The 12,500-nt window shown below is 42.0% G+C and overlaps 1 long non-coding RNA gene across 1 annotated transcript in view; it reads left to right on the top strand.

The window, feature by feature from the left end:
- LOC138027207 (uncharacterized) overlaps positions 1–12,500 on the top strand; it is a 107,779-nt gene that overhangs the window by 9,872 nt on the left and 85,407 nt on the right. The window lies entirely within an intron of this gene.

The following is a 12,500-nucleotide window of genomic DNA, read 5'->3' as shown; positions in this document are numbered from 1 at the left end:
ATTTACGGATTTAAGTCATACATGGAGCAATTTTGTCCCAGGGAGGCTCCTCATAATATCCTTGTGGTTTCTGGAAGTCTCCCAGCCAAATAGATCAATAATGTTTGCGCCATTTATTTATTACTTCTCGTTTTAAATATTCTTTAACCCGTAATATGTACAGTAATTAAATGTTATTTGTGTATGTGCTCATTTGTTCATGTTATTATTTATTTGGTAAACTTAAAATAAATAACACTAATAAAAGGTTATTAAATGCTAATGAGTTCTATCTTACCTGGAAATAAATATTGGTGGGTTATCATTGATATCTGTCACAATGATTGTAACGTTCGTGGACACTGTCTTATTTGGGATGCCATTATCAGTTGCCTGTACTTGAAATCTGTATTCTTTTACTTCAATTTTCCTCAAGGTTGTGATAGCTCCATTTGAGGAATTTACTGAAAACGTTTCTGGAACGAGTGCATCAGTGTCGTTTGTTCCTTGCACCAATGAATATGTTACTTGTCCATTTGATCCACTGTCTTTATCCTGTGCTGTTACCGTTGTTACTAAACAGCCAATAGTTATATTTTCAAGAACAGGAACTGAATAAGAGCTAGGTGAGAAATACGGATAATTATCGTTCACGTCTTCAACTTCTATGGACAGGTTCATGTTGGTAAAAAACTCTCCATCGGTTGCTCGTATACGAAGAATGATTTCACTGGTGTTTTCATGATCCAGTTCCCCAATGACAGTGATATTCCCGGATGAGGCATCAATAGCAAACTTTCCGAAATATTCACCATCTAATAGCACGTATCTTACGATGGCATTGTTGCCAAAGTCTGCGTCAACGGCTTTCACTTGGAATATGATGGTACCATTTGCCACGTTTTCTTTAACAGATGTGTCATTTCTAGCAATAAGATATAAAAACGCAAAACCAAAACATTTGTTTTTTCCCTGCCGTTAATATTATTTATGAAGATACTTGACGGACTGTCTAAAATAGCCACAAGAGAAGTTCGTGTAAAAGCCGATCAATGCACGCGATGTCCCTTTGATCAACTCTGCGAAAATGACTGATGGGAATTAAAGGAAACCGCTATGATTTACATTTTAACTTCAGGGTAAGCGTGCTTGTGAAGGGCAAAATAATCTACAAATTCTAGCTTTCCTTTTGCTAACAAAACTCAGATTGACCAAGTACAGTTCAACACCCCCCCCCCCCTCAACCCTTCCCCCACACACCCCCTATTGTTTGTGCTTTTCGCATGTAGCGATTTTTCAACCATGATACTCGAATCAACCGAACGAAATTTCGATTACCACTAAAATAACGCCCTTCTAAACTGTCAAACCGCGCAAAGACTCTCCAAATTGGATCGTAACTGTCAGAAAGGAAAATTCGGTTTGGAATAAAGGAACAACGTAATTGTCAATTTTCGGATCCGGGAATCTTGGAAAACGGGTCTTACCATTCTACCTTTCATTTGGAGTTTTCGGATATTTTAGCGAGATAGTAGGCACCCAGTGAGCACTGAGATGTCGAAACATCGGCGCATTACGGACAAATTTACGGATTTAAGTCATACGTGAAGCCATTTTGTCCCATGGAGGCTCCTTATAAAATCCTTGTGGTTTCTGGAAGTCTCCCAGCCAAATAGATCAATTATGTTTATGCTATTTATTTATTACTTCTCGTTTTAAATATTCTTTAACCCGTAATATGTACAGTAATTAAATTTTATTTGTGTATGTGCTCATTTGTTCATGTTATTATTTATTTGGTAAACTTAAAATAAATAACACTAATAAAAGGTTATTAAATGCTAATGAGTTCTATCTTACCTGGAAATAAATATTGGTGGGTTATCATTGATATCTGTCACAATGATTGTAACGTTCGTGGACACTGTCTTATTTGGGATGCCATTATCAGTTGCCTGTACTTGAAATCTGTATTCTTCTTGAGATGCATTTACTTCAATTTTCCTCAAGGTTGTGATAGCTCCATTTGAGGAATTTACTGAAAACGTTTCTGAAACGAGTGCATCAGTGTCGTTTGTTCCTTGCACCAATGAATATGTTACTTGTCCATTTGGTCCACTGTCTTTATCCTGTGCTGTTACGTTTATTACTAAAAAGCCAATAGTTATATTCTCAGGAACAGTAACTGAATAAGAGCTAAGTGAGAAATACGGATAATTATCGTTCACGTCTGTAACGTTTATGGACAGGTTCATGTTGGTACGAAACTCTCCATCGGTTGCTTCTATACGAAGAATGATTTCACTGGTGTTTTCATGATCCAGTTCCCCAATGAGAGTGATATTCCCGGATGAGTCATCAATAGCAAACTTTCCGGAATATTTACCACTTAGATTGTATTTTACGATGGCATTGTTGCCAAAGTCTGCGTCAACGGCTTTCACTTGGAATATGATGGTACCATTTGCCACGTTTTCTTTAACAGATGTGTAATTTCTAGCAATAAGATGTAAAAACGCAAAACCAAAACATTTGTTTTTTCCCTGCCGTTAATATTATTTATGAAGATACTTGACGGACTGTCTAAAATAACCACAAGAGGAGTTCGTGTAAAAGCCGATCAATGCACGCGATGTGTCCCTTTGATCAACTCTGCGAAAATGACTGCATGAGAGTTAAAGGAAACCGCTATGATTTACATTTTAACTTCAGGGTAAGCGTGCTTGTGAAGGGCAATTTAATCTACAATTTCTATCTTTTCATTTGCTAACAAAACTCAGATTGACCAAGTACAGTTCAACCCCTCCCCCACACACCCTCTATTGTTTGTGGTTTCCGCATGTAGCGATTTTTCAACTATGATACTCGAATCAAACGAACGAAATTTCGCTTACCTCTATAATTATATAGCTGCATCAAAATCCAGTATTGCCAACAGATCTATTGTTTATTAATTTTTGCCAACTGTCCAAATTTAAAATAAATTGGATAGTTTTTGCCGGAACGTTTCCTTCAGCTTTGAACAAATCGTCCAATTTGAGGAAAATCTGGATACTTACCATCAACCAATCAAATGTCAAGATAAATAAATGAACCGAATAATGGCAAATCAGGTTGCAGCTATTATCACTACTTTCAAACGTCAGAGAGCGATCATCGCTCGCAGGGTTTTGTTTTGTGTTGATAATCGCCGAATTTCCCGACTTTTCTCTCCACCTTTTTGACGACTCAGATGGAGTCTTCAGCTAGGTTTCCAGAGATAGGTGCTACTGATTTACTCGAGATGAGGGAGAATAATCAGAACAAGAATACTCAAAGAAGCACAACAAATTGGGTTAAAGTGTTTGACCTGTGGCGTGCTGAGCGAAGCGAAGTGAGAAAGCTTGAAGAGATTCCCGAACACGAGCTTGACGACGTTCTTTGGATGCTATATAATTAACAGGTAACAGGACTATACACTTGTCCAATTTGGAAATAATTGGATTCAAAAAATTCCTCGGTCCTCAGAATTTTTCTCATCCAATTACAGTATTTTCAAATTGGACAGCATGTAGTCCTATTACGTATACAAATAACGCCCTTCTAAACTGTCAAACCGCGCAAAGACTCTCCAAATTGGACCGTAACTGTCAGAAAGGAAAACTCGGTTTGGAATAAAGGAACAACGTAATTGTCAATTTTCGGATCCGGGAATCTTGGAAAACGGGTCTTACCATTCTACCTTTCATTTGGAGTTTTCGGATATTTTAGCGAGATAGTAGGCACCCAGTGAGCAGATGTCGAAACATCGGCGCATTACGGACAAATTTACGGATTTAAGTCATACATGAAGCCATTTTGTCCCAGGGAGGCTCCTCATAAAATCCTTGTGGTTTCTGGAAGTCTCCCAGCCAAATAGATCAATTAGGTTTGCGCTATTTATTACTTCTCGTTTTAAATATTCTTTAACCCGTAATATGTACAGTAATTAAATTTTATTTGTGTATGTGCTCATTTGTTCATGTTACTATTTATTTGGTAAACTTAAAATAAATAACATTAATAAAAGGTTATTAAATGCTAATGAGTTCTATCTTACCTGGGAATAAATATCGGTGGGTTATCATTGATATCTGTCACAATGATTGTAACGTTCGTGGACACTGTCTTATTTGGGATGCCATTATCAGTTGCCTGTACTTGAAATCTGTATTCTACTTGAGATGCATTTAGTTCAATTTTCTTCAAGGTTGTGATAGCTCCATTTAAGGAATTTACTGAAAACGTTTCTGAAACGAGTGCATCAGTGTCGTTTGCTCCTTGCACCAGCGAATACGTTAGTTCTCCATTTGGTCCACTGTCTTTATCCTGAGCTGTTACATTAATTACTGAAGAGCCTATTGAAATATTTTCGAAAATAGTGGCTGAATACCAGCTTTGTGAGAAATACGGATAGTTATCGTTCACGTCTGTAACGTTTATGGACAGGGTCATATTGGTACAAAACTCCCCATCGGTTGCTTGTATACGAAGAATGATTTTACTGGTGTTTTCATGATCCAGTTCCCCAATGAGAGTGATATTCCCGGATGAGTCATCAATAGCAAACTTTCCGGAATATTCACCAGGCCATAGACTGTATTTTACGATGGAATAGTTGCCAAAGTCTGCGTCAACGGCTTTCACTTGGAATATGAAGGTACCTTTTTCCACGTTTTCTTTAACAGATGCGTTATTTCTAAAAGAAATAAAAACGAAAATGAAGAGTATCTGAGATCAAATACTTGAAGTGCGGATTTCATCTCACTTATGATTTCAAGTGACGAATATAATCGCTGTCAAAGAAGCAACTCTTAAAACTACATCAGTTCCGTTCAAGCAGACGTTTAAATGCAAAATGTAAAAAAATATAGTTACCAGAAATATAACATGCTGCAAAAGATTACATAGGAAAGATATCTGTTTACAAACATTGACGTCAAATTTCTTTTGATATTGAAATTTGCCAACCACTGAACAAAAGAACTCTTTGTTTCGGCGTCCAAAAAGGCTCTGGTTGGCATATTAATGTCAATAGGAGAAGTCATCGATATCTTCGCTATAAAACAAACAAACAAACAAAAACCCTTTGTTCTCGAAGAATGAAGAGATCTATCTGTTTTTTTTTTTCTTGGCCGAACAAAGCTCACAAAATTCTCGAGAAAGATTGGTTTTTTGAATTTACTCATTTACTTTTGTAAAATTATGAACATGCTAACATTGTAGATTTTGTATCAAACTGTTCTCCCGATGGAATTATCTTGAATAAAGTTGCAGTGTCTGATTATCCTATAGATATATCTATACAGCATCGGTACCTTCAAAGTATTCATATTTTAGTATACAATAAATGGCTCTCCTGATTTACATACCATGAATAAATTGATGTGACAATTTTTCATATCAATGGACCACCTAATCGGCCAACTCAATGTTGTACCCAGTTCAAATTTCCCGGGATTAAGATTCTTTGTGTATTGTATTTGCATGACATTGTGGCATTCACATTTAAATGATATGGAAATACCTGGAAAAAATGTTTTATTCCCAAAGGTTTGAATTGGGTAAACATTGAGTTAGGTCTGTTACAACATTTCAGTAGTTGTGGTAAACATTATTCCGTTGACCGAAAGCATAATGTTATTTTATCGCGAGGCATTTCCGTTGTCTTATCAGTTTGCGGGTTGTGCTCTAATCTGGCAACTATGGAAGTCTCCTGTCCAATGAAAAATGGGCGCGTGTTAAAGTTAAGTACAAAAGGTCGGTTATCTCGTACACGCGGCCCCTTTCTACTATTGCCATCATCGCAAGAAGAACTTCTCTGCCTTTTAGCGTTCAGTCGTATTGTTCTTTCAGGCAAGTTCCCTTTAGTTCCTTTGTTATTTTGTCTTGCATTATTTCTAGAGTTCATTTACTTTGATTTCTTTTCCCTTAATTCCGGAGCTCTTCCGAACGGTAGTCTAGTATGGGTACACCTCGTGTTTTGATTCTAGGCCATTCGTTTATTTCGTAGCTTACATGATTTCATTGAAAGTGACTCCGGGCATTTGGATTTAACGTTCCATTTGTCGGCGTCCGCCCTCATTAGCTGGCATGGAATTGGGGGGCGCACAATCGCTAAAACGGCCAAGTTCGATCTACTCATCCTTCACTCGTTTCGCCCAGATATAGTTATTGTGCAAGTTGGCACTAATGATTTAACATCTTGTCCTCCTTTGCAAGTGGGCTCTGCCTTGGAGGATTTTGTGCACTTGCTGCATGATTCGTACGGCGTAAGGGGTGTTTGCGTATGCCAGACTATCCGTCGACGCGCACCTGTGGCTTTCAACTAAAGAGTCGATATTTTAACACGATATCTCCGGGTGGTCTTGGAGGTTATCCCTTACGCCATATATTGGGGCCATAGGGGTTTTTGGAGGGCCTGCAATAGTTTCTTTTCTGCGGATGGCATTCACTTAAATAGTAGGGGGCAATTTAACTTATACCGCAGTCTTCGGGGAGCGGTACTCAAATCTCTTCGAGTTTTTACTAGCGATGGCAACCAGTAACTCTTTGTTGCTACTATTCCTTTCGCTCAAATGTTATGCACTAATGTTAATTTGTGGACCAAGCCCAATTCTGTTTGTGTCAGCCTTTGTCGTTTCATTCTAGTCGTTGCGGTTTATTTGCGCACGGCACTGGCTGCGTGTCAGCCTTTGATTTTAATGTTTAGTCGTTGCGTATTTGCGCACGACACTGGCTGCGCGTCAGCCTTTGATTTTACTGTTTAGCGTTGCAGCTTATCTGCTCATGACACTGGCTGTACACTGTTTTAGTTGTTTGGTTCTGGTAGGACCCAGAATATTATGATTTTGTTTTTATGTGGTTTAAGCACTATATTTTTTTGCAATTTTTTGCCACCAGTTGCCGTACGAGTGTGCAATCCTTATCCGGCCAGCTAACTTCTTATAGGGTGTGCCCTATTCACTCGGTAGCCTGTGCGTGCACTATATTTATAATCTTCCCTGGAATTTGGCTTTTCACACCCTTTATCTTGGCTAGATAATTTTCCTACATTGCCATCGCGTTTTTATGGTACCGCCCCTCGGAGCAATCTTAACTTAGACCTTGATAGTCTCAGGAAGTTAACTGACATGTTCTTATCGCTAAGTTATGCCGCCCAAGAAGCGTCCCGCACCCACCACCCGATCGCAATCCAAAAGGCCAAGGGCTTCAGAGCTCACAGAGGAAACAGCAGAATCAGTTACTGCAACGCCTCCCCCGAACCTAATGACGGTGGACGTGGAAGCTCTGTCCGCAACTATATCTCTCGCTGTCACCAAAGCTGTCCAGCAGGCACTGGGGCAGGTCAAAGCACCAACTCTGGTCACTACGGAGGTTGTGGAGGCGTCGGTACAGGACGAAGTTTCCGTGCTCACCGAAGGTACGGCCACCAATTCCAAGTTCACGGTACAGCCGCTTTCGTTGCCAGCTAATAGAGAACCCTTCGCAAGTATCGCGGTGGCTCTAGGGAGTAGTGTGAGCCCTAAGCTTAAAGCTAAAATTTTGGCTAACAAATTCATCGAGTTTGGGTCCCTTCTCACATCTTCCCCTAATCAGGATAGATATTCTGTCTGTTTAACGCCCTCGTCTAACTCGTGAAGTCAACTTCGTCTGACCTTTGAGCCATGTCAGCCGTCCAAGAAAATTCACAACTTTTTACAATGGCTGTCAGCGAGACACCTAGGCTAATGATATATAGTGAGATTATTCGCGACATTTCTACTAAACCCGGCGACTGGTATTTCTACGACGAACAGTTTCGTTACATACGACATTCAGCCCCTGACCAGTACCCTTGGGATACCATTCATTGGAAACTATGGATTAAGGCGGTTATAAATTTTCGTGCCAAACCCGCGCAACCTAAGCCGGATATGGGGTCTCCACGCACCCGGCCGCGCCAGTCCTTTCCCAAAGGGACCTGCTGGTCCTTTCACGCCGGAAAATACTGTGGTGGTTGCAAATTCGAACATCTTTGCTTCAAATGTGGTGCCAAGCACCCAGCCAGCCAATGCTCCGCCGTTAATCAACAGCGTGCCGCTCTCCCCAAGAATGGCTCAAGTCTTACACAGTCGGCCGGTCACGCCCGTAAAGGTGGACAGGCTTGAATATCTTTTACACGGCTACCCTGCTTCCCTTCAAGAGTATTTAGTTTCTGGTTTTTCTTGTGGTTTTCATATCCATTTTATGGGTGAGCGGCACGCTTTTGAATCTCCTAATCTGAAAAGCGCTCTCGAGCAACCACAAATAGTTGTTTCCAAATTAAACAAGGAACGCGATGCCGGTCGCATAGTGGGCCCCTTTTCTGAACCGCCTTTTCACAATTTTCGTTGTTCCCCGCTAGGCATAGTTCCCAAGAAGGATCCCTCGGAATTTCGTCTTATACATCATTTATCCTATCCCCCCGGCTCATCTGTTAATGATTTTATTCCCGAGGATTGTTCGTCAGTTCACTATGCGTCGATCAAGGATGCCGTATCTGCCATCAAATGGAAGGGGGCTGGTTGTTTTATGGCGAAAACAGATGTCAAGTCTGCTTTTCGAATCAAACCAATTCATCCCAATGACTTTGCTCTGTTGGGCATGAAATGGCAGAACTCACACTACTTCGATCGCTGTCTCCCCATGGGCTGCTCCTCTTCATGCGCTCTTTTTGAAGCTTTCAGTACGGCGCTAGAATGACTTGCCATAAACCGTTTAGGAGCTTCGGGGGTCCTACACATTTTAGACGATTTCCTGTTTATTGCTGATAGCCAAGACAAATGCCATGCCGACTTAACTAATTTTCTTGGCGTGTGCGAGTACCTCGGTATGCCATAGCACAGGAAAAAAACTGTCGGCCCAGATACGACTTTACAATTTGCGGGGATCACGCTTGACTCGGTAATGCAAGAAGCCAGGCTGCCGGTCGATAAGCTTCAGAAATGTCGTATGTTGTTGCGTACCTTTTATAAACGGCGTAAAGTTACTCTTAGGGAATTGCAGTCTTTATTAGGCCTTTTAAATTTTACCTGTTCATTTATTGTCCCAGGCCGCGCCTTTCTTCGCCGCATGATTGATCTTACCAAAGGGGCCAAGCGCCCGTACCACCGCATTCGCCTAAGTAAAGAAGCCAAGTCCGACATGGTCACTTGGCTTACATTTTTGGATAAGTTTAACGGCAAAACGTTTTTCTTGGATGATAAATGGGACACGTCGTCTTCCCTCGATCTGTTTACTGATGCAGCCGGTTCTAAGGGCTATGGTGCGATCTTTGGTAAGCATTGGTTTTGCGGCGCGTGGCCTGCTTCATGGACCTCTTTAAATATTGCCTTTTTAGAACTGTTTTCGATAGTCCTTTCCTTGCACATTTGGGGACCGCTTATGGCCAACAAATGCGTAGCCTCTACACGGATAACGCCGCTATTGTCGATATCATTAACCAGCAGACCTCTAAACATCCTTTAGTCATGATTTTAGTTCGCGATCTAGTTTTAACATCACTTACATATAATATTTTGTTTCGAGCGCGCCACATTCCAGGCGTGCATAATACTGGTGCGGACTACATTTCACGTTTTCAGGTCGAGCAGTTCAAGAAAATCTCCCCCGGGGCGGACGAATTGCCAACGCCAGTTCCCACCCACCTTTAGCCTGCTTGCAGGCGGTAGTTGTTGTGTCGCCACGAAACACTATCAGACGCCATATTGGAAGAGCGTGGGATAGGTCTGGGCCCCGTGACAAAACGACGGGGTGGGGAGTGGGAAGACACCGGACGACCTTCAATTTTGTCACTTTCGGCTATCGCAAACACTGTAAATATCATGCTTTTCCCAAAGCCAGTGGGAAGCACGGCCAGCACATCTTCACCATTTAGTAAACTAACTATCGCCTGTTTTTGTTCACGCTTCAAAAGAACGCTCCTTTCTCTTGTCACCAAGAAATCTAAAGCACTTTGAATCGCTCGATCGACATTCGAGCTCATCATTTTGCCTATGGTGACAAGAGCGGTATATGAATATTAAATCTTGTGTCGATTGACAGCATGTCTGCCGACCAATCAGAAGACAGCGTCCACCGGCGGACGCTGCGAAATTGTGCTACTCAAAGGGGGCTGGTTTTCGGGCAGGCGGTTTTTCTCTCTCCTCTCCGCCCCCCTCCCCTCGCTCGCTTTGTCGACCCTCAACCCGGCCCAGACCTAGCCGCGCGAATCCAAGATGGCGACCTCATTACGAATTCCGGTTTTTCGACCATCCAACCGCCTGCGTGCAGGCTAACCACCTTCTGCCAGAGAATTGGTCACTACGCTGAAGGGTTTGTTAAATTCCGCACTGTCGTCGGGCACACACAAACTCTACCAGCGAGCTTGGGCTACTTTGCTGCTTTACTCAACAGTTTTTCATTCGGATAATCTCAAATTACCCATATCAATACCTTCGTTGGCCCTCTTTATCTTTTATCTCCACGCACGGAAATTAGCCTCCTCGACCATTAATCTTATCTGTCCGCTATCAATTACGTGCACAAATCATTTGAAAGGTTTACGCGATCCTACACAGGCATTTTTAATCAATAAGTTATTGACAGCCCTAAGTCGACAGGGTTCTTGCGATATCCGTTTACCAATTTCGCGGCCCGTGTTACACGAGCTGGTCGGTTCACTAGGTCATACTACATTATCAGCTTTTCAACGTACTCTTTATTCTGCTATGTTTTTACTCGCCTTTTATGGCTTCTTTAGGATCGGTGAGCTAGCGGCCAAGAGCACGAATTTTGGCAGCGCGGTAGTTCAATACAATCAACTCCGCTTTCTCACCGCAAGGAAACGTTCACATGATAAAAATAACAATCACAAGTTCAAACACAATGCCACAAATCGTCCATTCGATATCTTGATCGAACGGGAGCTTTCCTCGCCATTTTGTCCCCTTCAGGCTATGCTCAGTTTTTGCAAAAACAGAGGCCACCAGCCCGGGCCACTTTTTTGCCATACCGACATGAGCCCAGTCACAGTTAGTCAGTCCAATACAGATTACATCGCTGCTTGACATTTGCGGTCTAGATACAAGCAGATATAAGGGTCATAGCTTTCGAATTGGCGCCGCTTGTCACGCGGCTGACAAAGGCTTTCTGACGCCCAGATTCGGGCGCTTGGCCGTTGGAAATCCGATGCGTTTAAAGTTTATATCAGGTCCGAACCTTGCATGCAAATTAACTACCTTCTTGCGTGGACTTGTCCCTTCGGGTCTAACCCCGGTTTTGTAGTGTAGTTTTGGTTAACAGTAGTCTGTTCAAATGTGGAGGTTCAGGTAAAGGACTGCCTCTTCATTGACTGACTTCCTTCTAGTGTAACTGTTCAGCACAGTGCTTATTCGGTTCTTTGGGTTCTAAGTTACTTTTTAGCATATCGCGGGTCTATGCCTATTAGCTCCTATTGTCTTCACAGTGTTAGTCGGGTCAATGTAGAAGGTCAGGTTATTGGACTGCTTCTTCATTGCCGTTCATTTACTCACTATCTTAAATGGCCATACTTTATTAAGGCATTGCCAGGGTTTGTATTTACCACTTCTCCTTAGTATGAGACATGCGTCGTCGTGTATTCGTGGTAAGATTCATGGTTGGTTTTTCCACATTTGTTGTTCGGTTGTGTCAGACAAGGCCTGTTTCCGGGCTATTGACAATACCCAAGTTTTCGTAAGTTTAACTTTTTTACGACCTTCTACGCACGTCGGTCGTCCATTAATCACGAGCATAATCTTTTCTCGCCTTTAAGAGTCATAACTTGTAATTTTCTTTCGGTGACCCTTGTCATTAGGGGCTGTGGGCCCACTGCACGGTGTGACATAACCTGTACTTTTCGTTCTGACTCGAGTGAACGCTGGTACAGGAATCAGAGTGCTTGTGGCGCCACTGTTCGTGTGTGCCTTTCGCTTTCGAGAGTATCCCCGCCAGCGCCGTTATTGGTGGGGTTGTCCAGCATTGGTTGTGGCTTGTGGCGAAGATTATTTTTAACACCCCACTTGTCCTGAAAAAAAGGGGAGTATTTACTCTTTGTTTGTAACCTTAGATTTCAATTAGAACTCGTCACATTGTGTGGCCATTTCTCCCAAACGAACTTTGTAATTTCCGGGCAAAGAAAAGAGAGAGAGATTGTCCGCCGGTACCACTCTCTTCAGCAACACTAGTGCGGTGCGCCTTATAAACGGAGCTGCGACTCGTGTCTTAAGGTGTTGCAAATAAGACTCAAGACATAATAGCAATTTTGCCACGAGCCCGGACGTGGTATGTGTGTACCCGCTTTCCCTATACCAACAACTGCCATAGGAAGGTTCTTTCAAATGTGAATACATCAAAAAGAACAAAATTAACTTGCCATAAGACAGTATCCTGACGACTATGAAAAAGTAACGGTTTATCTTCATATCCATGAGATGGCTTTGGCAATCATACAGCAGAACGTAGCTGATACACGAAGATCCCTA

The sequence above is a fragment of the Montipora capricornis genome, chromosome 12 (genome assembly GCF_036669925.1).
Source record: "Montipora capricornis isolate CH-2021 chromosome 12, ASM3666992v2, whole genome shotgun sequence".
NCBI classification, from domain to species: domain Eukaryota; kingdom Metazoa; phylum Cnidaria; class Anthozoa; order Scleractinia; family Acroporidae; genus Montipora; species Montipora capricornis.
This window is presented reverse-complemented; position numbering and strand designations above follow the sequence as displayed.